This window comes from Grampus griseus (assembly GCF_964374135.1).
Source record: "Grampus griseus genome assembly, chromosome: 16".
Lineage (NCBI taxonomy): Eukaryota > Metazoa > Chordata > Mammalia > Artiodactyla > Delphinidae > Grampus > Grampus griseus.
In genome coordinates this window covers 66,718,400-66,741,499 of record NC_139010.1, presented here as the reverse complement: position 1 = coordinate 66,741,499, position 23,100 = coordinate 66,718,400, and the positions used below count along the sequence as shown (strand labels likewise).

At 39.8% G+C, this 23,100-nt stretch overlaps 1 protein-coding gene across 6 annotated transcripts in view; it reads right to left on the bottom strand.

The window, feature by feature from the left end:
* The window catches only part of ADD3 (adducin 3), a 125,644-nt gene extending 105,840 nt beyond the window's left edge, over positions 1 to 19,804 (bottom strand). For 3 of the 6 annotated variants that reach the window (XM_082673519.1, XM_082673517.1, XM_082673523.1), the window contains exon 1: positions 19,591 to 19,804. The gene's annotated coding sequence lies outside the window, so the exon portion shown is untranslated. Of the gene's footprint in view, positions 1 to 17,460; positions 17,628 to 18,432; positions 18,517 to 19,590 lie in introns of those variants that run through there. The other 3 variants (XM_082673524.1, XM_082673516.1, XM_082673521.1) reach the window with 3 other exon arrangements.
* Between the last annotated feature and the right edge of the window lie 3,296 nt (positions 19,805 to 23,100).

Sequence of the window (23,100 nt, the reverse complement as noted above, 5' to 3'; positions counted from 1 at the left end):
CAGAATTTTAGCATCCAATGAAACCTACAAACCTGTGGAACCCCAATTTCTATTACTGGGGAAAATTCCTTTTTATTGGGTCCTGGGGGCAGAGCTAGCAGATCAGCTAGCACCAGTTTGCTGATCCCTGCCTCTCCCATAATTATCACCCCCTCTCCCATCCACCAACATATAATTTGCACAGCTGAAGGGTGAGGTCTCTTCCAATTATAATGCAGCTAAATTCTTCACTTTGAAATATGTATCAAAGGCCATAGGTTCTGTGTCCCTTGTCTCAATTCCTGGGTCTTGAATGTCAATCATAATCTTTGTTACATAATACAGACCTGTATAGAGGGTTTCAAATTACATCTTGATTAGGAACAGGAATAACAGATTTTGTATCACCCAAAATCTTGATCTTAATTTTTCTGATCCAGGAATACAGGAGGGGGAATGGGAAGTTATTGTTGAATGGGTATAAAATTTCAGTGTTACAAGATGAAAAGAGTTCTGGAAACTGATGTTGGTGATGTTTACCCAACATTATGAAAGTATTTAATACCACTGAACTGTACACTTAAAAATGGTTAAAATGGTAAATTTTATATTATGTGTATTTTAGCACAATAAAAAGTATTGGCACACATCCAGGATTCCAAGATGGCATCAGGAGCTTCCCTGGTGGCGCAGTGGTTGAGAGGCCACCTGCCGATGCAGGGGACACGGGTTCGTGCCCTGGTCCGGGAAGATCCCACATGCCGCAGAGCGGCTAGGCCTGTGAGCCATGGCCGCTGAGCCTGCGCGTCCAGAGCCTGTGCTCCGCAACGGGAGAGGCCACAACAGTGAGAGGCCCGTGTACCGCAAAAAAAAAAAAAAAAAAAAAGATGGCATCAGTTGCACCAGTGAAAAAGAAACTCATGGATGTTAAAATAGGGGAGCTGCCAAGTTGGATGCTGAGGCAGGATTCTGCCCCTAAGGGCATTGCTGGAGTGTTCCAAAGAGGTTACCAGTGGTATGACAACAGGTATGTCAACGTGAAGAAAGTTAACACTGCTGGGGTTTCTACAGTACTGGCAGCTTAGGTGCTTTTCAACTACTGCCTTTCTTAGAAGGAACTCAAACATGAGCAGCTCTGCAAATACCACTGAAGAAGGCCCACTGCTGAGGACACACTGACCATGACCTTTGCCTGACACTCCTCCTTGAGGAAACTGATCACTGCTGAATCTTTTCATACCCTAATTGAGAACAATGACCAATAAAAGATAACCAGTACAAAAATTTAAAAATACATTGGAAAACTTTTTAAAAGGACCCTTCCACACACAGCACAAATATGAAACTATTATTTACAGTATCTGCATAAGAATGACATTCTATTAAATACCATCTAAAGACGAAAAGAAACCAAAGTCCAGTATCAGAAAGTTTAGAGTCAGGTAATCCCAAGGCTTGGGAGAAAATCTTATGACTTGGTGGACAGCCAAAGGCAGAGTCAACAAAATAATGCCAAGTACTAAAAAACTAAAAGTAAAGTTTTAGAAGCAGTCCAGTCCAGCTGGCATAACAGGGTAGATGCACAAAGATGGGAAAGGCTGACCATTCTTTTCCTTAGGTACTAGAGAATGTTTTTGCATGGGAGCACTTCTCAGCTGGAATTTGCTTTGTTAGCACATATCATTTCATAAAAGTTACTTGTCATTGCCTAGGGTAAAATATGAGTGAAAGATGATTACAATTAACCACCTCCCACTTTCCATACCTTTGCCTTAAGTGGAGGGGAAGCTAGGAAAGCACACTCTTTAATAAAAAGAGACAATGAATCTAGAAACCACACTTATGAGAAGAACAGGGCTGCCTATTTCGTCAGGTTGTTTTGAGCCTACAGCTATTATTTATTTCTTTTGCAGCAATTCATCCACCAGGTGTAGGCAGGCAAAGCCTTGATTCAGGATTTTAAAAATAAAGAATGAAAAATATCTCTAGAATAATATACAAGGAAGAAAGAAAGTGTAGTAGTTCAGGGATGGAGTGACAACTTTCACTTTATACTCTTTTGTGCCTTTTGGATTTTGTTTCATGTCCTCATATTTCATACTCAAAAGTTAATTTCAGATATTTTAAAATGAAATTGATTTTGTAAAAATGTGACTCAAATAGTAAGTTTACCTTAGAAATCAAGTTAATAAAATCATTCTTGCTTTAAAAAAAAAATCAGCGAGTGCTCTTGTTTCTGATTTTTAAACTTTCATTATATTGTAATGTCTATAAAATATTTTTTAATTTTATTGAGTTGCTTTTGAATAGGTTATTTTAAACATTACTTAATACTTAGGATTTTTAAGCATGAAAGCAAGTTTTATACTGCGATATTTTAGAAGTCAGTTCTGTCAAATCTGGTATTTTCTTTCAGCCATTTATAAAATCACTGTGTCCTAATATGACACCCTCTTTGTACATGTTTTATTAAAGGGAATTACAAACAAAAATGGCCAATCATGCCTGTAAATAAGCGATGAGAAACATCAGAGGAGCCAAATCTTATATTAGTTGTTTCATTAAACAAATGTGCAAAAAAGTCTTATTGGATTGGATTCTCCACTAAATTTACACAGAAAAAAACAAATGACTTTGCACATACTTCTTTTGACATTTCTAATTGTTTCTTACAGGTGCTTACCATGTGTTACTTTAGAATTTACAAGATAAACCACTAAATGTAATAAAGGGGAAATTTCAAGATGGCCCAATGACTTCCTGTAATGACAGCGTACAATACTTAATATTGCAATGCCCAATACTACCTTCAGCTCTTTTTTATTATTCCACTACACAAAAGTTTAAAATAAAACACAAAAGCGCACAGCATAGGGAGACAGTTTCATTTGGAAACAAAAATACTATTCTTTTGCCAAAATGATGACTATTCAACCATTTCCAAATGCACAAATGAAAACATATCCAAAGATTGGAAAATTGAGTAATAGCTGACAAGCAGTAAAAATTAAAGAAGATTACGAAATAGTCACATTTCTAAAGTCTTTTATGTATAGTAAGGAAAAGATACATTCAAGACTTGCTGAATCTACCTAATTTCTAGTTTTACAGGTGTATCTTGCCTCTGTCATAAATCAGAGTATTCGAAGTGGAGTAAAACACAATATTTAAATTTCTATCCCTGGTGATCAAATGTTCTCTCAACATCTGAACTGTTCAGCAAGTTGTATGGATTTCTGTCTCCAAAACGTCCCATTCCTCCCTTTCTAACCTCAAAGCCATTGCCTCAGTTCATTTGCTTATCTCTAAATGCTTCCTAACTTGCCTCTCTGCCAACACTCTCTATCACCACATTCTTCACAACAACAAATCTCAGACACATCTGATTATGCCTCTCTTTAGCTAAAATAAGTGCCACAGAATAAAACCTAAATTTCTTAAAATAGCACCCAAGGCCTTCATGATCTGGTGCTCTCAACCTTACCTTCCTGTTTTCTCTCCCACCACATCCATCCACAGATCCACATGCCTTTGCATAGCCTATTATTTCGGTCAGTAATTTACTCTCCTCGTCAACATTTAAGAGATCCTCTAAAGCTCAACTCAAATTCCATCCTCCTCCATGAATCATTTCTTCCCATTGGAATAAACATTTCCCTTTTCTGTGCCCACCTGCACTTCCTTTAAATTGTTGCTATAGCATTGCTCTCAGGTTGGTGCTGGAGTCAGTTACATAAGTGTCTCTTTTTCCCACTATGGTTCTGGTCTGGTCCTCATATGCTTCCCTTAAAATGCTGAAAACTTATCAAGCCACTCAAATAATATGGACCTCTGTTCTCCAGACATTTTTATTCTAATAAAGGAATATATATATATATATATATATATTCATAATAAAATTAGGGGGTAAATTTTATGGTATGCAAATTATGTCTTAATAAAAAAATAACATTAGGGTAAGTGGTACATGAAAGTTAAAGACAATCCTTTCCTGTACTTCCTCAACAGGCAACTCTTTGATGGTAATAATGTTTTTAAGAAGGTAAATATCATCGTGGGTTGTCTAAAAAAATTGTTGGGAATTGAGTTCTCCATATTTTTAAATTACAGGCATGGAGAAAAAAATTAAGCCATCTTTAATGACTTAAGACCTAATAAACATTTATAAACTGGTTCCTGCTCTCTGAAACCCACATAAATGATAATAATAGAGGCTTCTTTTGCTTATCTAGGTCATCTCCATAAAATTGGGTATTTAGAAACACTTAGATTCACCCATGACTTGCCACCAAATAGGATCACAAACTGCTTCCTGATTTCCACCTGAATGATCTAAGTATCTTAACGCTGCCTCCTTAAGCAAACCAAGCTAAACCAAGTTTAGTGTGGTAATTCTTGCTTCATCAACTTTCTACTGGGAAAACAGTTTGATTTTAGGAATAAGATCCATGTAAGTTGTTTCAGTTGTTCTTGTGTACATATGGGTGCGCACATACACTTTTTTTCCTGGTATCTTCCTTTAAAAATTGAGATATAATTCACACACCATAAAATTCACTCTTTTAAACTGTACAATTCAGTGGTTTTTAGTATATTCACAATGTTGTGCAACCGTCAACATTATCTAGTTCTAGAACTTTTTCATCACCCCAAAGGGAAACCCAGTACACATTAAGCAGACACTTCCTATTTCCCTTATCCCCTGCCCCTGGCAACCACTAATCAATCTGCTTTCAGTCACTATGGACATGCCTATTCTGTGCACTTCAAACAACTGGAACCATACAATATGTGGTGTTTCGTGTCTTGCTTCTTTCACTTAGCATAGTGTTTTCAAGGTTCAACCACGTAGTAAAATGTATCAGCATTTCATTCCTTTTTATGATTGAGTAATATTCCATTGCATGGATATACCACATTTATTTATCCATTAATCAGCTGATAGACATTTAGGCCGTTTCCACTTTTTGGCTATTATGAGTAATGCTGCCATGAACAGTGGTGTACAAGTTTTTGTGTGAACATGTTTTCATTTCTCTTGAGTGTATAATGTAGGAATAGAATTGCTGGGTCATAATGGAAACTATCAATATGTAACTATTTTTAACCATTAAACCATATTAACTTTTGGAGGATCAGCCAAACTGTTCCATTTTACATTCACATACACATTTTTTTTTTTTTTTGCGGTACGCGGGCCTCTCACTGTTGTGGCCTCTCCCGTTGCGGAGCACAAGCTCCGGACGCGCAGGCTCAGCGGCCATGGCTCACGGGCCTAGCCGCTCCGCGGCATGTGGGATCTTCCCCGACCGGGGCACGAACCCGTGGACCCTGCATCGGCAGGCGGACTCTCAACCACTGCGCCACCACGGAAGCCCTCACATACACATTTTTAAGGGCAGTAACAACACTTTTTATTTTCACATTTTGCTTAAAAGTAAATTGTTCTGTCCCTAGAGGAAAAGATTTCCTTTGGGACTAAGTGTCCTTAGAAGTCAAAGTAAATTCTAGATTTTACAAGACAGATTAAACCCCTCCAAAGAATAAAGATGTATACAGCAATACATCAAACCCTTACTACAGCAAAGTTTATTCTAGTCATCAAAGGCATTAAATATGCAAATATTTTTAAATGAAAGAGGAAAATAATGACAACTCCCAGTTTTATACAGTCAGCCAATAACTAGGCACTGACCTTCCACTCACAGAAACATCTACTCCAACATCACTCATAGACATTTCAAACTTAATATGTCTCATGGGACTTCCCCGGTGGTCCAGTGGTTAAGAATCCGTCTTGCTATGCAGGGTATACCAGTTCGATCCCTGGTCAGTGAACTAAGATCCCACATGCCACGGGGCAACTAAGCCCATGCACCACAACTACTGAGCCTGCATGCCACAACAAAGAGCTCGTGTGCTACAACGATAGATCCTGCATGCCACAACTAAGACCCGACACAGCCAAAAGATAAATAAATAATTTTTAAAAAAAGATAACAAAAAAACTTATGTCTCAAACTGAACTTCTGTTCTCTACTACTCCCCAAAACTGTTCCCCCTGAAAACTTTTGCCTACATCCCAAACCTTGATGTCAAGTTTGACTTCTTCCACTCACCTATACCCCACATCCCAGTCAGTAAATTCTATTGATTCTATCATCCAAATACATTCAGAATCCACTCAAATCTCACCACCTCTAACAGATACACAATCTTGCACCAAGATTATTGTACCACTATGGTCTAGTGTCAAAACACAGCCAAAATAATCCTTTTAAAACATAAGTCAGATCGTGTCCCACTTCTAAGGGTCATCCAGTGGCTTCCCAACACCAAGTACCACATGCTTGGTATTCCCTCTGCCTGCCATGATAGTCCCCTTGATATTACACAGTCATCTCAGTACTCGAGGGGGATTTGTTCCAGGACCCTGGCGATACCCAAATCTGTGGCTACTCAAGTCCTTTATACAATATAAAATGGCCTAATATTTGCATATAACCTTCACACATCCTCCCATATACTTTAAATCATCTCTAGATCACTTATAATACCTAAGCCAATGTAGATGCTATGTAAATAGTTATAAATACTATGTAAGTAGGCTCTGGCACACAACAAATTCAAGTTTTGCTTTTCAGAACTTTCTGGAATTGTTTTTCCCAAGTATTTTTGATCTGTGGTTGATTTAATCTGCAGATGCAGAAGCCACAGATACGGAATACCGATTGTACGCGTTCTCTTACCTTCTTCAAGTCTTTGCATACATGTCACCTTCTTAGTGAGGACTTCACTTAGCCACTCTATTTAAATTTGCCATTGCCCCCTAACACTCCCTTTATCTTCCTCCCCTGCTCTATATTTCTCCATAATATTTATATTAACAAAATATATACTTCACTTATTTATTTCTCTTTACCTCCAAGAATATAAACTCCATTAAGGCAGGAGGGTTTGTCTGTTTTGCTTACTGCTGTATTCCCAGCACTCAGAACAGGGCCTGGCACATAGTAAGTGCTCAATAAATATTTGTTGATTGAATAAATGAACAAGTGAAAGGAAGCATAAAGCTGCTCAGAAGAGCTAAAAAGAGGCCAGAGAAATATTTATGAGGAACTAGTATACTAAACATAATAAAGTTGTGATGGGAATGGAAAGCACCATTTCTATAAAAATATGCTACAATGTTTCTATAGTTGGCTTTAAGAAAAATTGCTATCCTTGACTATTTCATTGTTTTCAAAAAGGGTCCATCCATTGTCCATTGCCAAGGGCCCTTAGCTTCTGAAGAACTGAAAAAAACTCTGGGAGGTGACAAGTTCCTAGAATGATGATGTCCTTTTCTAAACTGCCACATATACACGGAGCCAAGGACTTTCATGGTCTTGGCTTTCTATTAGATCTATTCCCAGGACCATCATATAGTACAATCATAGGTTTCTTGGTCACCTTCCAGCTAAAGCTACTAATTGGTAAACTCACCTTCCTTAGAACTACAATCACAGCATCTTCAAACTAAAATGGATCTTAAAATGATCTCAACCCCTTACATATTTTATATATTTAAAAAACTACAGTGAAAAAGAAATAGTGACTTGCTCAAGATAACTTGAATAGTTACACTAAGTATTTTTCAAATAGTAAGTGATAAATACTATTAAATCTAAGAGAATTCAGACACTTGGAACAAATTCTCTAAAATCCAAAACCAGACAATGTTATTTATAAAAGCTAAGTTGAAGTTATACCTCATAGTATCAACAACTCTATCTATCCACACATTAAAGTTAAAAGTTATAACAGAACCATCAATGAAACTTTGGCATTCAGCAAACAGTAAATGATGGATAAATTCGGATTTTAAAAAAATGTACACCTCTTCCCCAAAGGAGGCTTTCCTTGTCCAGTGTTGGAAATGATGAGGATTTCTAAATTCTTTTTCAAGTAACAACTTTCCTAAGCATTACTGGCTTCAAAATAGCAGTAGAAGGATGTTTCTATGAACCAATCATTTTCACATGGGGTTCAGAGAGAAAATCTGTTAAAAGGTACATGATTTTCACCACACCTACCACTCTCTCCCCCTTCCCCGACAATATTCTAACACACCTCCTAGGGAAGTGTGTCCTCAGCACTGTTTCTGATACGAGTATGTTGCAGCCTTCAAGTGCCTTACAGTGAGACGAGATTGTGAACCACGATTATAAACTATCTCCTGTCATGCTACACAAAAAGGATTACTATTTTCATGGACAGTAATTTCTTGCCAAAACCCTTTCCATGGTCTGCATCTAGTGAAATCCTACTGTGCCTTTAAAGGCCCATCCTTATTCCTCTTTCCTGGGGACCTTTTTCTGACCATTCCATCCATGGTGCTCTTTTCTTGACCAGATGACCTATGGCATTTGTCATCTGTACCTGTCATTTAGCATTCATCACACACTGGCAAGTAACATCTTTTGTACAGTTGTCTTAGTTGTTGCTGGCTATTTTTACGTTTGACTGGATAGAGTCAGAATCCCAAAGAGTTACATAATTGATATTCCTACGGGTGTTTTCTGGACAATAACGCTTTATGCTCTTACATATGAAGGGAAAGAGTCAGAAGTCCCAAAAGAGTAACTGGGTTTTAGAATACACAGCACAACCATCACTGAACTATAATTTTAAAAGCTTTGGGTTATACCAAAATAATGATTTCCAACCTTTTAAAGTAATAAGGATGGCTTTTAAAAACAAAATATGTTTTAAAAAACCAAAAACATATTCAATATTATTCAGGTGTTAAATTTCTTTTAACTGAGAATACATGCTTTCAAAAGTATAAGTACACAATGTCAGGTATGGTACTCATTTGGTCTACAGAGCATACCTGATGTGCACAAGAAGCTGAGGTTCCTCCAGGACCAGACTGGCACATGGTTGAATGTTACTGTGCTGTGGACATGGAATATTACTGCCACATCAAAAAGTACTACTACCTAAAAGTATTTAGGAGCAAGCAAAATATAGAAATACTAACAAATCCCTCCCTATCCCAACCCTGCTCCTACCCCCAAATCCAGAATAAATTCCTTCAGCAACTTAACCCTTCCTCCCAAGAAGTAGCAGATTTTAAGCAATGTGAAACAATTCAATGTTTCAATAATAAACTTTTCTTGTGGTTTCAAGTTAATAAATAATATAGCAAAAGGAACAACAACAACAAAAGAACATTATAGACAAACCAAATAGCAAATATTGAAAGTCCATCTCTCATATATTTCCTGATTCTAGTAAAATCTCAATCCCATTTACCCATTTCATCACCCTCTTAAAACAAACAAACAAAAACCACCAATATTTTCCAGCAGAGGTAGAAATATCATTCTAACCTCAGTTCAAGTCCTTTGTGCAGTCACCAACAAGAATGAGCTTAAATAAACAGCAGTAGAGCACAGCGTTTAAAGGAATTAGCCCTGGGCTCAAGTCTTGGCTCTGTCACTTATTAACTGTATGATCTTGGGCAAGTTACTTAACTAAACTTCAGGTAATTTATGTAAAGTGCTTAACATGACCCTTGGCAGGTTTAAGGGGCTGAGAAAAGTGGTTACTGATTAATTAAGTAATTATATATAATAGATATATAACAAAGATATTCTTCTTATCATAACAATTTCAAAGTTTCCTTTCAATTCCTTCTTGTCTGGCTCTGACGGGTCTATTCCAGGTATCATAAACCTCCACTCTTGACCTATAACTGGTTCTACAACCTCCAATTCTACCCATGGCTACTACCATAAGCAGTTTCTGGAAGTTAGGGAAAACATAACAAAAACCAAAACGGGAGGCCACTTGAGCAAGCCAAAACAAGAACAAAATCCACTTTGAAACAGTGAATTCACTCAAGTAGGAATCACTGCCTTAGAACCTGAGACAAAGAAAAAGGCAAAAGAAAAAAACAAACCAAATTATTCAAATACTTTTAAAATCCTTACTTCCAGTTAAACAAATGATTGACGATTTGAAGCCCAAACAAATTTTAAACAACATTATTATTGTCTGCAGGACCATCAATAACCAGCACTACTAATGAAACATGCCTCATTAAAATACCTTTCTTTAACACTTTTAATTTAACAATGATTTAACCATTGCTAGACTATTTTTTAATATTAAGTCTCAACAATTTCTTCAAGTTTCTCCTTTCCCATGCATTCCAACAAGCAGTGAATTAGTTCTTCATCATGTGTTTAGGCCTCCTGCTGGGAAGCATAATTAAAATTAAGCAAGCAACAATTCCACTTGGTGCTAAGATCCTGTCAAATCCTTCGATGAAGTTGAGTCTGGTTTCTCCAGGAGCCAGCTGAAAGTTCTGCAACAAAAACTTGGGGCTGCTCAACTCGATGCTGGCCATTCAGTAGATGGCACTCTTTCCTTTGGGCCCAAATTACAAAAGCACCAAGAAGCATGTTCTGTGACATTCAGGTGTGATACAAAACAGGGATTCCCTCTTCAAAGCACTTAACTGGTCGTCACAATCCCTCCAGAAACCCATTCATCAAAAGCTGATGGTCCAACCAGACACTTTTAAAGAGCCCAAGGAAGTTCAGATTATAAAACATCAACTACAATATAAAATCACCTAACTCAAGTGATTACCAAGTAATCAGCTTCTCAGAGCCTTTTCTATGTCAAGCAGATACACTTTTTATTCAGGCATAAAATTTTCCTTTCCTATTACATTCTGCTACAGAGGCGACAGTCTTTCAGTGGCTAGTGACCAAATCTTGTCTATCAAATATCTCATTAAGGTATTTAACAATAGCAAAGTGTTTAGAGAACTATGATTTTGTCATTATTAACATTCACTGAGATCAATGAAAGATATATTACTTTTGTATTACTTTCAACATTTTTGGTTGAAAAAATTCATGTAATCTTTGATACCCACTTAAAAAGAACCAAACATCCTAATACAAAATTACTGTACATCTAGTTTTGCAAAAAAAACGGGTTTAAATAATATGGATTTCTGATTCATTAATGATATGTCTTTTACTTTAATACATAATGGCTCCCAACTATTACATGACAAGGTTTCTTACACTTCTGTTTCAGAGATCTTTTTTTTTTTTTAATTTAAAAAGCAGACAGTTGTGGAGAGAGATGGAAGGAAATTCTTTTTAGTGCAACCTCCAGGTGAAAGCCAAACTTTTCAGCAGTCACAGAGGAATCACCTTAAAAATTCCACCTTTCTCTAGGAAAGATAAAACTCAGTCCTAGCAATAAAAGTCAAAGGAGAAAGGCAAGGTAAAAGGAACACTGTTTTAAAATTTAAAAAAGAAAAAAAAAAGCATTGGGAGTAGGGACAAGAAATAAGAAAAATATATCGATTTCATTGCCAATCTCTTTCCTCTGTACACTCTCACCCTATGCACTTAAGCCCATTCACAACTCCACTTGAGCTCTATCACCCTTCCCCAACCACTTCCTTAGATATTAAAAGTCTGAACTTACAGAATCTTTTTCTTATGTACTAATTAGACAAATGAGATTAGAAGTAACAACGCAGCTTACAGTTGCTGGCTCTAATTTATGCAGGATTATAAGTAGAGTGTTCTTAAAGAAGAGTCCCTGGGGAGGCCTTGATCCCAAAATATACTCCTTTAGACATACCAAATAAACCTAACTACCTTCTCCATGAGGATACTGAGTAAACCTATCTTTTTGCTATGGCATTTAGTCATTCCAGCAGATCAAAAGATGACAGGACAAGAATACTGTATGGAAAAGGGAAAAGGAAATGCTGTCTTTGCACAGGATGAGCTGAACCATTGTGGAAGAACTTCACAGAAACATTGCTGATGGTGACAAATTAAAGGCATATACTAAGTCCCCAAGACACTGATAAAACTCAGCACTTCTCCAACCTGACTGCTTTCTACATTGTTGGAATTCCAGCTCCCCTAGCAGGCAACCAACAATAGCCATGAGAGCTGAATTAAACAGGCTCCTGAACTCACACATGCACTGTCCTTTCCTCTTCCATCCAAAGTAAGCACTTCCTTGGTGGGGGAGTGAAAAATTACAAGAACAAATTCAAAAGGGTATAAGAGATAGCAAAAAGAATAAAGTAACAATTTCATGTACGTTACTTAGAATTAAGTTTTCATATTACTTGCCTTAATGCACATTGTGAGCATCAAATTTTTTCAAATTGTTTTATTAATATATACGGTGTGCTTCTTGAGACATTGGTTTTAAGAACATATGTTGTTGTTATTGCCCTTAAGTTTATAAAAAGTATTTTTACCCCCTGGCTGGCTGGTTGTGGGAAACTTTTTTATCTTATGGACGTCAGTATGCCTATGGCAGAAAAAGTGAGCTGCATAACCCAAGGTTCAAACTGTAGTCTTGTTTGAGGAGGTAGCAATCTTAACTGCTAGTTAATGTACTGCTATACACCAACATCCTTAGGCCCAGTTTCAGGCAATTTAAAACAAGAGGTTTCAAAGTTCATCTTATATCAGGGAGCCTTACCATTTCCAATCAAGCTTTAACTAAAGCCAACTTTTAAACAAGTAATTGTAAAGTATATGGTGGTGAAACAGATCAACTTGACATCAGGTAAAAAGCTCAACTTAGATCTAACCTCATTATAAAGATATAACTATATGTCAAAGCCTAAACATCTTTCATAATAACATTTCAGCTATGGCATAGTTAAAAACTAGTCTATACAATCTTCCTAAGAGGAAAATTTACAAAAACAAAAAGGCTTTTAATATCAGGGATGGGTTTCATCCATCTTATACCTTTTGGTGACCATGCAACTACTTTTTGAGTTATGCTAGACAACTCTGAAAGCCACATTCATTCTTTAAGGTTTCTAGGATACTCTTTATTAAATTGTTCCTTCAGTGTAGTAAGTCATGTCCTAGAAACCTAAAAGAGATTATTAACGCAGCTTTTCAAAGATACCCAACAAAAAATAGTTTAAAGAAACAAGAGACTGATTCTCATTATCTATGCTATCGTCTAAGTCTTTAGGGTAAGTTAAACAGTACTTTCTTGACATTCAAGTATGTTTTCAACTGTGCAATTAACTTACTTTTGAACTTGATTTTGCGATTAGTCCACATATAACAGACCAACATTAAAATACACATGAAATAAACAAAAAACCCACACACCTTTTTTTCTCCAACACTTTGTTAATTTTCAGTTAAAGCTGCTCTATGCATGCTGTTGGTATTCAAATATTCACTGCATGAATGCCAAGTGAGTCATTTCTAACTAACCTGAAGGCAAGAGCATACCCCAAGTAGTATGCTTACACTCATGTGTGTCCATAACTAGCTACTGCCAGAAGAAAAAAATAAATTCATCTAACTATTATACATAAGGGATATACAAGGGGTAACAGACTTTTTTTCTTTCAAGCCATAGTCAATGAAAGGCTGATAACTTATATAATTTAGAGAAGATTCTTAATATACACAACCCATTGCAGTAAAAATTTGAGATTGTCTTGGCTTTCGGCCAAGACAATTTAGTCACTAGCAGGACCTGAAAGACCTCATAACAATCGCATCTAGAAATACTGGGGCATGGACCCCAAGATCAAATGACAAAGCATTAACATAGAAGACATGAAATAAAGTATCAGGGCACCCATTTTGAATCTCAATGACAAGACACAGTCTATGACTGCTCAATTAATTTCAAATAGGGTGTCCATGTTTAAAAGAAAGAATAGTACTCTTGATTAAACATTTAAAATGTTTTCTATTCAAATCTACAAGTTTAATATTTCCAACGGAATCTGAAACAGCACTGAATTTTAATTATAGCAAAAGCATATTAGCATTTTTAGTATGAGAAACAGATTAGTAACCTGTGTCTTCAGTACCATGTGAGTTTTCTTAATTCAACGTATGCTTGTTTTTAAGCATTTTTTCCTAATATTACCTTTCACTAAATTGCCAACAAATGACACATTAACTCTCTACAATAGTTATTCTAAACATTACGTAAAACAGCTACTAATTTAGGTTATAATTAATTTGCTTGACATATCCACTACACTGGTGAAGCAGCAACACACAGTTCCTTGAGGAATGTGAGTGACAAAGTAAAAGCCACAAGTGACATCTTTCCATGTCAGGCTAATTTTAAGAGGCAACTCGGGTGGAATTTCGAACAAACTTAAGTTAAAATTCACCTCAGGTTAATATGGTGGTGTTGGTAATCAGAAGATGAGGCCTACCGATTTAGTGCAGAACCAGAATCCCTCCAAGGACCCTGCTGGACCATCTGGAGCCCTACACATCTGGCAAGCTTGAAAAACAAAAAAGACTTTAATCTTTAGTAATTAAAAAGATAACATACTACAGCCCAAATTCTAGCATCCTAGCTAAACATATGTTGTGTGAAAAGAGAATCCTCTTCCAAAGTCAAAAGGTGATTCTACTTAACGCAGATTACCACCATTCACATTTAAACACAACTTGGTGGTACTAACACAGGAGGGTGTTACTAAACAAGGCATATGCACACCTGTAGTCTTGGAGATACTGTGAAGGTACTTCATTGATTTGCTAGAATTACCACAAGTGTAATAGCAGCAGGGACTACTAGTTATGCGGGCTCACTCTCAAGCCAGGCTCTGGGTTCAGAACCAGCCCGTCTGTGCCCAGTAGCTGTACAAAATACTTAACCTCTTTATGTCTGTTTAGGCACTGGGTTGTCATGAGGATTAAGTAAATTAAATCATATAAAACTGTGCCTGGCACAGAGGTAGAGCAAATAAATATTGGCTGTTACAAATATCTGCTGAGTCTTCACTTGCTGGGTTGCATGATATAGACACCTTCAGAAAAAATGTCATCTTATACTGACGATGATAAACACATAAAACACTGAGTACCAGACTATATTCTAAGCACTTCCCATATAACAACTCAGTTAAGATTTCGATATTATCATTCCCCAACATTTTACAAACCCAATTTGTTCAGAGTTGGGTTTTTATGCTTTTATGTGACTTCTTCCTTCAACAGAAATGCTTCTTATACTCTGACGACATACATAAGTGCTGCCCTGTACTGCTAACCAACTACTTTGAGATAGGAGAGATTAAACAGCTAACAACCTGTATAGGCTTGAGTGTGACAAAAACACTCAGACACGACAGACCTACTTCAGGAGGTCTCACAACCCCAGAGGTTGGGCCCCACCCTGTATTTAGGATTTAGGATTGTGTGTAGGAGGTCGGCTGATGCTGTGTCCTCTTAATCTCAAAAGACGTTCTGGTTTTACAAAGACCAGATCCACACTTCAAACATCATTGAGCAGAAGCCACATTCATCCCAGTGTAACATTATTGAAAAAGGGGGTTAGAAATAGCAAAGAGTACAGTATAATTTTCTCATTCATTTTCGGAATGTAAAACTTATATTCTGAAAATACAATCCTTCTATTATGCAAAATAGTTCCTAGATGGCATATGATCACATATGTAATATGTCAAATGTTTACCAACAAACATTTCCTTCTATCATACCTGTAAAAAGCTGCAACATGTTGAATGCCTCATACCCAACTACCTCAAGAACTCTTAAATTATGTTTAACATTCGAAACAGATACACCATTTTTTTTCCTTAAAAGCAACTATTACCAACATGCCAACATTTGCGGTCAATTTAAAGAGTTTTAAGAGCACAGACTGAACTCTTTGGAAAAATGAACACTTAAATATAGCAAAAGTGGCCATTTTTTTTTTCTGGTCTTCCCTCTGCAAAGTTAATCTGCTCAATTTAAGCAGAAGAAAATGAGTGAGTTACAGTGTAATTACAATGCAATGGAGACTCAGATATAAAAACTTTATACATAGCTAAAAAGTAACTTAACCCTATAAATGAATAAGTCCCATATCTTAATTACACATTTTTAAAAACAGTCCAGCATCTTATTTAAAAACGACAAATTATGCTGTATTCTTCGTTTATTCTCTTTAACAGTCTCATTAGAAGTCTTCTAAAGTCAAAATTAGGATGTACCCAGTATGATGCAGTTGCACTCCATTCCAAGAAAAGCAACCATTTCATACTGCTAAATCTAACATGTCGTACAATTTAACATAAACGTGCCTGCACGTTTATGTAGCTGATTCCTACCCCCTCTCCCAAACCTTATCAACTCCTTCACCAAACTTGCATATAATCCTCACTCAAAGCCTCTTGGTTGGGCTTCCCTGGTGGCACAGGGGTTAAGAATCCGCCTGCTAATGCAGGGGACATGAGTTTGACCTTCCTGGTCCGGGAAGATCCCACATGCCGCGGAGCAGCTAAGCCCGTGCACCACAACTACTGAGTCTGCGCTCTAGAACCTGCGACCCACAACTACTGAGCCCGCGCGCCACAACTACTGAAGCCTATGCACCTAGAGCCCGTGCTCTGCAGCAAGAGAAGCCACTGCAATGAGAAGCCCGCGCACTGCAACCAAGAGTAGACCCTGCTCACTGCAACTACGGAAAGCCTGCACGCAGCAATGAAGACGGAATGCAGCCAAAAATAAAATGAATAAAATAAATAAATTTTTAAAAAATGTCTCTTGGTTGAGTTAAATTCCATTTCTCTCTATACCCCTCTAGCAGGTCAACTGCAACAGCACATGTGCCAAAGAAATGAGTGGTTTTACTCACGCTCCCATTTTAAACGGGCACCTACTTGCAATTAAATCTCTGCAACAAAAAAGTTTACCTGAGGCCATTCTTGCCATTCTACTAGAGGCCTAGCTTATTCTACCTGTCTCTGTGGTCTTGCCTCAGCTATAATAGCATACCCCCAAAGAGGCTGGACACCAGCAAAGCGGACCTGCTGCCAACTCTGCCTGTCACCCCGGGCAGGAAGCGCAACCTAACATGTATACGTTTGTAGGGGTGGGGTGGGTGTGGGTCGGGGGGGGATGGGAACGCAAATTACAGGAGAAAGGTTTGGTTGAATACTTTCAACTTGTAACAGAAGTTGTTTAAATGAGAAAAACAAAACTAACCAACACTCCCTCCCTTACCTCCACCCTTTCCAACCGCGGGAACCTACCACCTTCCTGGAGCGCACCTTCAGTGCTTAAAGTACCCCGGGTCACTGACGCTTCAGCCAGCTCTTGATTTTTAGAACTCCCAGTCCTCCGGGAGAAACCAGAGGACGCCCGAAAGACTCGGGCCCACCCCGCGGCGTCCCGAGATCCTCCCCTGCAGGTCCACCCTCTTCGAACCAACCCGAGGCTCCCATTCCAGTCCCGGAGGAAGAGGGGTCCACCTGAGGCCGCAGGGGCAGCCAATAGGCAGTCCCCTCCACCCCGCGAGCCTTCGCGTTCCCCACCCCCGCGCGACCCCCTGGAAGGGTCCCCGCAGCCCAGCCCGCGCGGGCGCCCGCCGTCCCCGCCGGGAGGAGCGGCGGGAAGGCCGCGCCTTCTATCCCCTCAGGATTACCTCGCAGCGCGAAGCCGGCTTTGTGCTTCCCTCCCTCCTTCTCCGCGGCCGCCGGGGCTGCAGCGGCAGCGCGATCCTCCACCGCCGCCTCTTAAGCGCCGCACGGCTCCAGAGGGAAGGGCAGAAGGGGAGGGGGCGTGAGAAGGGAGGGACCTGGGCGCCGAGCCCTGTGTAGCAGGAAGCGGCGACACCTGGGTCGCTATGCCTCTAGCTCTCGCTCTCTGTTTTTAAAAAATATAATTTAAACCCCCTTCTTCCCCCTCCCGCCCAGCGGCCCCGCGACCGTTACCGGCAGGCGGCTGGCGCTCTGGCGGGACTGGCCGAGAGCCCACCGAGTGTCCCTTGGCCCCGCCCCTAAGGCCCCGCCCTTAGGCCCCCGGCTCCCCTGGCTCCACCCCCACAGGCCAGCCCCTCGCAGCCCCCAAATGCTCATGGCCCCGCCCCTCGGAATCACAGTACGTTCCTGGCCCCGCCTCCTCAAGGCCCCGCCCCGCGCGGCCCCTCGCGCCCCTCCAAAGCTTTGGTGCGGCCCCCTCCTTACCTCCCTCACCCTGTCTCTGAAGCCGCGGCCCCGGGCCCCTACTGGCCTGGCCTCTGGGAGGGCCTGGTGTGGGGCAGCTGCCTAGCATCTATCTCTTCAACGTCCTCCCCGCTAGGCAGCTTCGATTAGCGGCGTCCCCTGAGGGTCGGAGGAGTAAACGACCCCGACGGAAACCAGACTACAAGCGGGAGGAGGGGGGCCTCGGCGATGCCGCCCTCCCTAACCTGAGCGAGCCACCCCCCCACCCCCCCGCAACCCCAGCTCCCGAGGCTGAGACACAGCTTTCAGAGTCAGCTTCAGCCGCCCACACCGCCTGCTGGGTCTTCAGCGGGAGGCCACTGCTAAGGTTGCACCTCCGCACGACCCCCGTAGGAGGGGCCTGGGTATTCTCAGCACAGTTGCCTTTGGGGGCGCCTCTTTCCCCTGCTCACCTCCACTGAGAGGCCGGGCAAGGGCCCTCTCCATGAGCTCCACTTGCATCCGTCGAGGGTTTTCACCCCGACGTTGGCCCCTGGCCTTGACACCTTATGAGAGCTGATCTCTTGGAGGTGAAAAGTCAAGGCACCGACAGCCTTCAAAATGAATTCGGGGCCGGGTAAACTTTGCACCCAGTAGCAGGGATGTGGATCCATCCACAGGTGACGCTGGGCCGCCCATCCCGGCCGCCCAGACACGACCTACTCTAAAAATAGACCTCCCAGCAACGCACACCTTTCTCTACTACCCACGACTTGCACATCCCTCCCGCATACATGTCCTCCACAGTCACGAATCCACTACCAAGCACACCCTCCGAGCGGCATTCCGGTTATTCATGGTCCCTTGGGTCAACCCCACCCTAACACACAACAACAAACTTCATTCCCCACGCTTATCTCCCTGCGTTTCCAAGGTACTGGCGACAGTCCCCTTCATTTCCTTCCTCTTCTGCAGACTCTCTTCTTCCCCCTCAAATACTTCATGCCATCCCCCTCATCTTCATTCCCTCCCTCTTCCCTAAAAATGTGCTAATTAAAATGTAGTTTCCTCTTCCCACATACGAAGTGTGGGAAATGAATCTTGGCTTGACACAAACTGTGATTCATTTATCCTCGTTTTCTCTCCCCACTGGACTAAAGCTACAGAAATTTTAGTCTACCACCATCTCCCATATGCTCAAAATCTAACCATGCCTTATGGTTTTTAAATACCCCTAAAGGATCGTGGGTAAGGCTTCCTGGCTTTGGGAAGAAAATATTTAGAAAACGCTCGGCCTGTCATTTTATGTGGCGTTTTAAAATATCTGCAGTATTTGAGAGAGATACTGGGAGTGGCTAGATGTTTTCTTGCATTTAAAAAGCAAAAAATGAAAAAAGCTTGGCACACATCAAGGTTAGCCTTTTTATGAATAGCCCCCCAAAAATGTGTTAGGGGTACATATCAGACAATAGTCTCCACTGTACAGGACATTTGCCAGTCACAAATCTAGACCCCCCTCAAAGGAAGACAAATTAACATAGTCCATTTTAAGCATGTCTGATGAGCAATCCTTTCCATGATCACTCCCTTTCCCACAGTTTCTGGACAAAATGGATAAAAGATTTGCTTACCCACTGAGGATCCAAGGCTTTCTTGTGTCCAGGGTAGTAGACGTGTGTATCTTCTAGGTGTGGGTTCTGCAGTGCTGCACGGAAACCCACTGCAGCCTCAGACCGGCGGTGGCAGCGGCAACAGCAGCAGCGGCGGCGGCAGCAGCAGCAGCAGCAGGGGCGGCAGCAGCTTCTCCCAACGCTGAGTAGTAAAGTGAGTGACTTTGGTAGAGACTCCACAATTACCATTAGGCACTTGCTTATGAGAGAGGAGGTGGAATCTTTCTTAAAGGAATGGGTTTTGTTTTTCCTCTCCACTATTGCTTCATAAAAGGCAGAAAGGGTGGAAGCAGGGAGTTTTTTTGGACTGAGTAAGGCAGTACAGCTGTAGGAGGTCAAGGTTAAAATTAACTGGGTGATCGAGGGACCAATTTAGTGTGAGTCAATGAAATGCTAGAAGCATTAGTTTTAAAGAGCCCTGCTAACTTCAAACGCTGGGGTCCATGGCAAAAATAAAGCCATGTGTCTTGAAACTGAATAGTATTTTGTGTTAATATTTAATTTCCAATCATTGCACTACAATGATAACTGTATAAAGCGAGGTTATTTAGTATTTAATACAAGAATGTGAAAAGAATGATACATAAAATAAAACTGATTTACATGATTGGGAACAACAGAGTCCAGTCTTACTAATACTTATAAGCATATCTGGAATTTCAATGAATGTCAGTATTAGAAAATATATTATTGTAAATCAACTATACTTCAATTTTTTTAAAAAAGAAAATATATTATTGACAGATACCACTTTGTACTTATAAAAATCACAATATTATTTATAGAAAAATCAAAAAAATCTAAAATAATTTAAGAAAATAATAGCAGGGTAGTATTTCAGTGGCAATTCAAAGTTCAGCAAAATTAAGGAGCTCATAAGTCGATAACTTTAAATGCATGCAAATTTACTGTTTACACTATTAGAATGTGATGTGTCCACATATGAGGAAATTGAGAGTCTGCATTATAACTTTAAATTTTATTTTAGACAATATTCCTCAATTTAAGCACTCAACATTTGTGATTTTTTTCTTCATAGGTAAATGAGGAGGTGTGGTCCCAAAATATGAATAGAGAAAAATATGGAAAATATTCTGCAATTGATGTTTTTGCACAGCCTTTGTTAACTACCTGTGTGATCTTGAGCAAGTAAGTAAACTCTTTTGTTCCATAGTTCCCTATTTTGTGAATTGAGGATGTTGGATTGAAATTTTCCTTTAGCATCCAATAGACTATGATTTTATGAGATTTAAACTTTTTTGTGTGTGATTTAATGCATGTATCTTTCGGTCTACACTACTTTTCCTGAAAACTTGGATTAAAAATAAATTTTTATTTAAAATGTGCCGCCAGAGTTTGTTATTTACCACCATTCCAAAATTATTTTGCAAATCAAGTATCGTTTTTGTAAAGTAAAAAAACAGTTTCATCTGACTTATGATTTTGTACCCAACTATGACAAGTTTTCCTGAAGCAGGACCCTACAGTATTGCTAAGGATACTAACTTGGCTGGAGCACAAAATGTATGTTTAATAGCGATGAGGACATAGTTTAAAAAACTGGTGTATCATTGGATGGTAGAGTTGGAACAGAATTTAGAGCTCACCGACTCCAGCCCTGTAATTTCACAAGTGGAAAAAATGGAAACCCAGAGAAGCAAAATGGGGACACAGGGAAGTTAACTCAGTCTCCACTCTTCCCATACACATAAGTCAAATAAACAGCACGTATGACCATATACACTGTTTCACACACCCACACTGGGGGCTGAGCAAGACCTGTCACAGCAACAAAAAAGTAGTTTCACTCAGTGATACTATTTGTGTACATGTAGTATAAACTAAAGAGATATATCAAACAAGTGCTTATAATGTGTGTAAATATTAACACAAGTTTTGCCTTCAGGCTTGGAGATGTTTATGCTAGAAAGTAAAGAAATTTGTCCAGGGGAATTTTTTTTTAAGTGACCTCTAAGGAAACTCACAACAATTATTTGCAAACTCGTACTTACCTTCCACACAAATGACAGGGCCTTGCGCTTGTTTCCTTGCACCCATTGGTGCCTCTGTTCCCATTAGTCTACATCCTCAAGCATACCTGTCAAGAGGAAAAGTTCATTTTGGAGCCAGGCAGGGGAAAGTACTGTAGAGGTTTAATTCTGGCCTTCAGAGATGCTTTTTGGAAGTTGCTTTTGGGGCTAGATTCTAACATTTTTCCTTAAATCCTGGTTTGGTATTCCTGATAAGGAACCTGGCACTAACCTAAACCCATCCTCCCTAGTTTCAAAGGGGCATTACCTTAGATTAGATGACATAGCAAAATTAGTGTTTTGTATACCTGGCAAGACAATTTGTCATCAACATTTTTTTCTTTAAAAAAGCCTCCTAGGGACTTCCCTGGTGGTGCAGTGGTTAAGAATCCACCTGCCAATGCAGGGGACACGGGTTCGACCCCTGGTCTGGGAAGATCCCATGTGCCACGGAGCAACTAAGCCCGTGAGCCACGACTACTGAGCCTGCGCTCTAGAGCCAGAGAGCCACAACTACTGAGCCCATGTGCCACAACTACTGAAGCCCGTGCGCCTAGAGCCCGTGCTCCGCAACAAGAGAAGCCGCTGCAATGGGAAACCCACGCACCGCAGCGAAGAGTAGCGCCTGCTGGCTGCAGCTAGAGAAAGCCCGCGAGCAACAGCAAAGAGCCAATGCAGCCAAAAAATAAATAAAATTATTAAGTAAATAAATAAATAAAAAGGCCTCCTATAGGGAGAGAATTGAAGGAAATTAGTTGCCCAGTTTCTTCATCTGTTTTTATCTTGCTCTTCTGCAAGGAAGGCATTTCATTTCATCTACCAGGTGGTAATGGACAATGAATAAAATGGCTGTTATTTCTATAATTCAAAGCAACCCCTCAAAATTAAATGCATTTCTTTGTATCTTCCCCAAAGTACTGAGCACAGTCTCTTATATAAAGGCACTTAATAGATACTTTAAAAAATGAATACACAAATTAATGAAATGAATAGCTCCCAAAATATCCAGAAACTGATTACAAAGTGTTTTTGTTTGCTTGTAATTTGGATTGTCTAAAACAACTGACTCCATCCTCTACTTCCTTTTTCTAACACAGTCATGACCTAAGAGAAACAAATTCCTTTCTGGAGAGCTCTTTAGGCATGCCTGATTTGTATCCTCCAATTAAATTGTAGCCACAAATCTCCACGTGAACTCTGGGTAGATCAAGCAGTAGTGGGACAGTCTCTCTGCCAAGAAAGCACTGGATTAAATTTCAAAATTCCAGTGCTCTAGTTCCAGTTTGGAAACCAACTGGTTATGTGACCTCGAACAAGTTTCTCGACATGCTTGTGCCTCAGTTTAGCCATCTTTTAAGTGGCCGTGGTGTCTTATAATACCTGCTGTCCCTACTTCATAGGGTGGTTATGAAGTTCAAATGATAATAAAGGAAAAAAATGC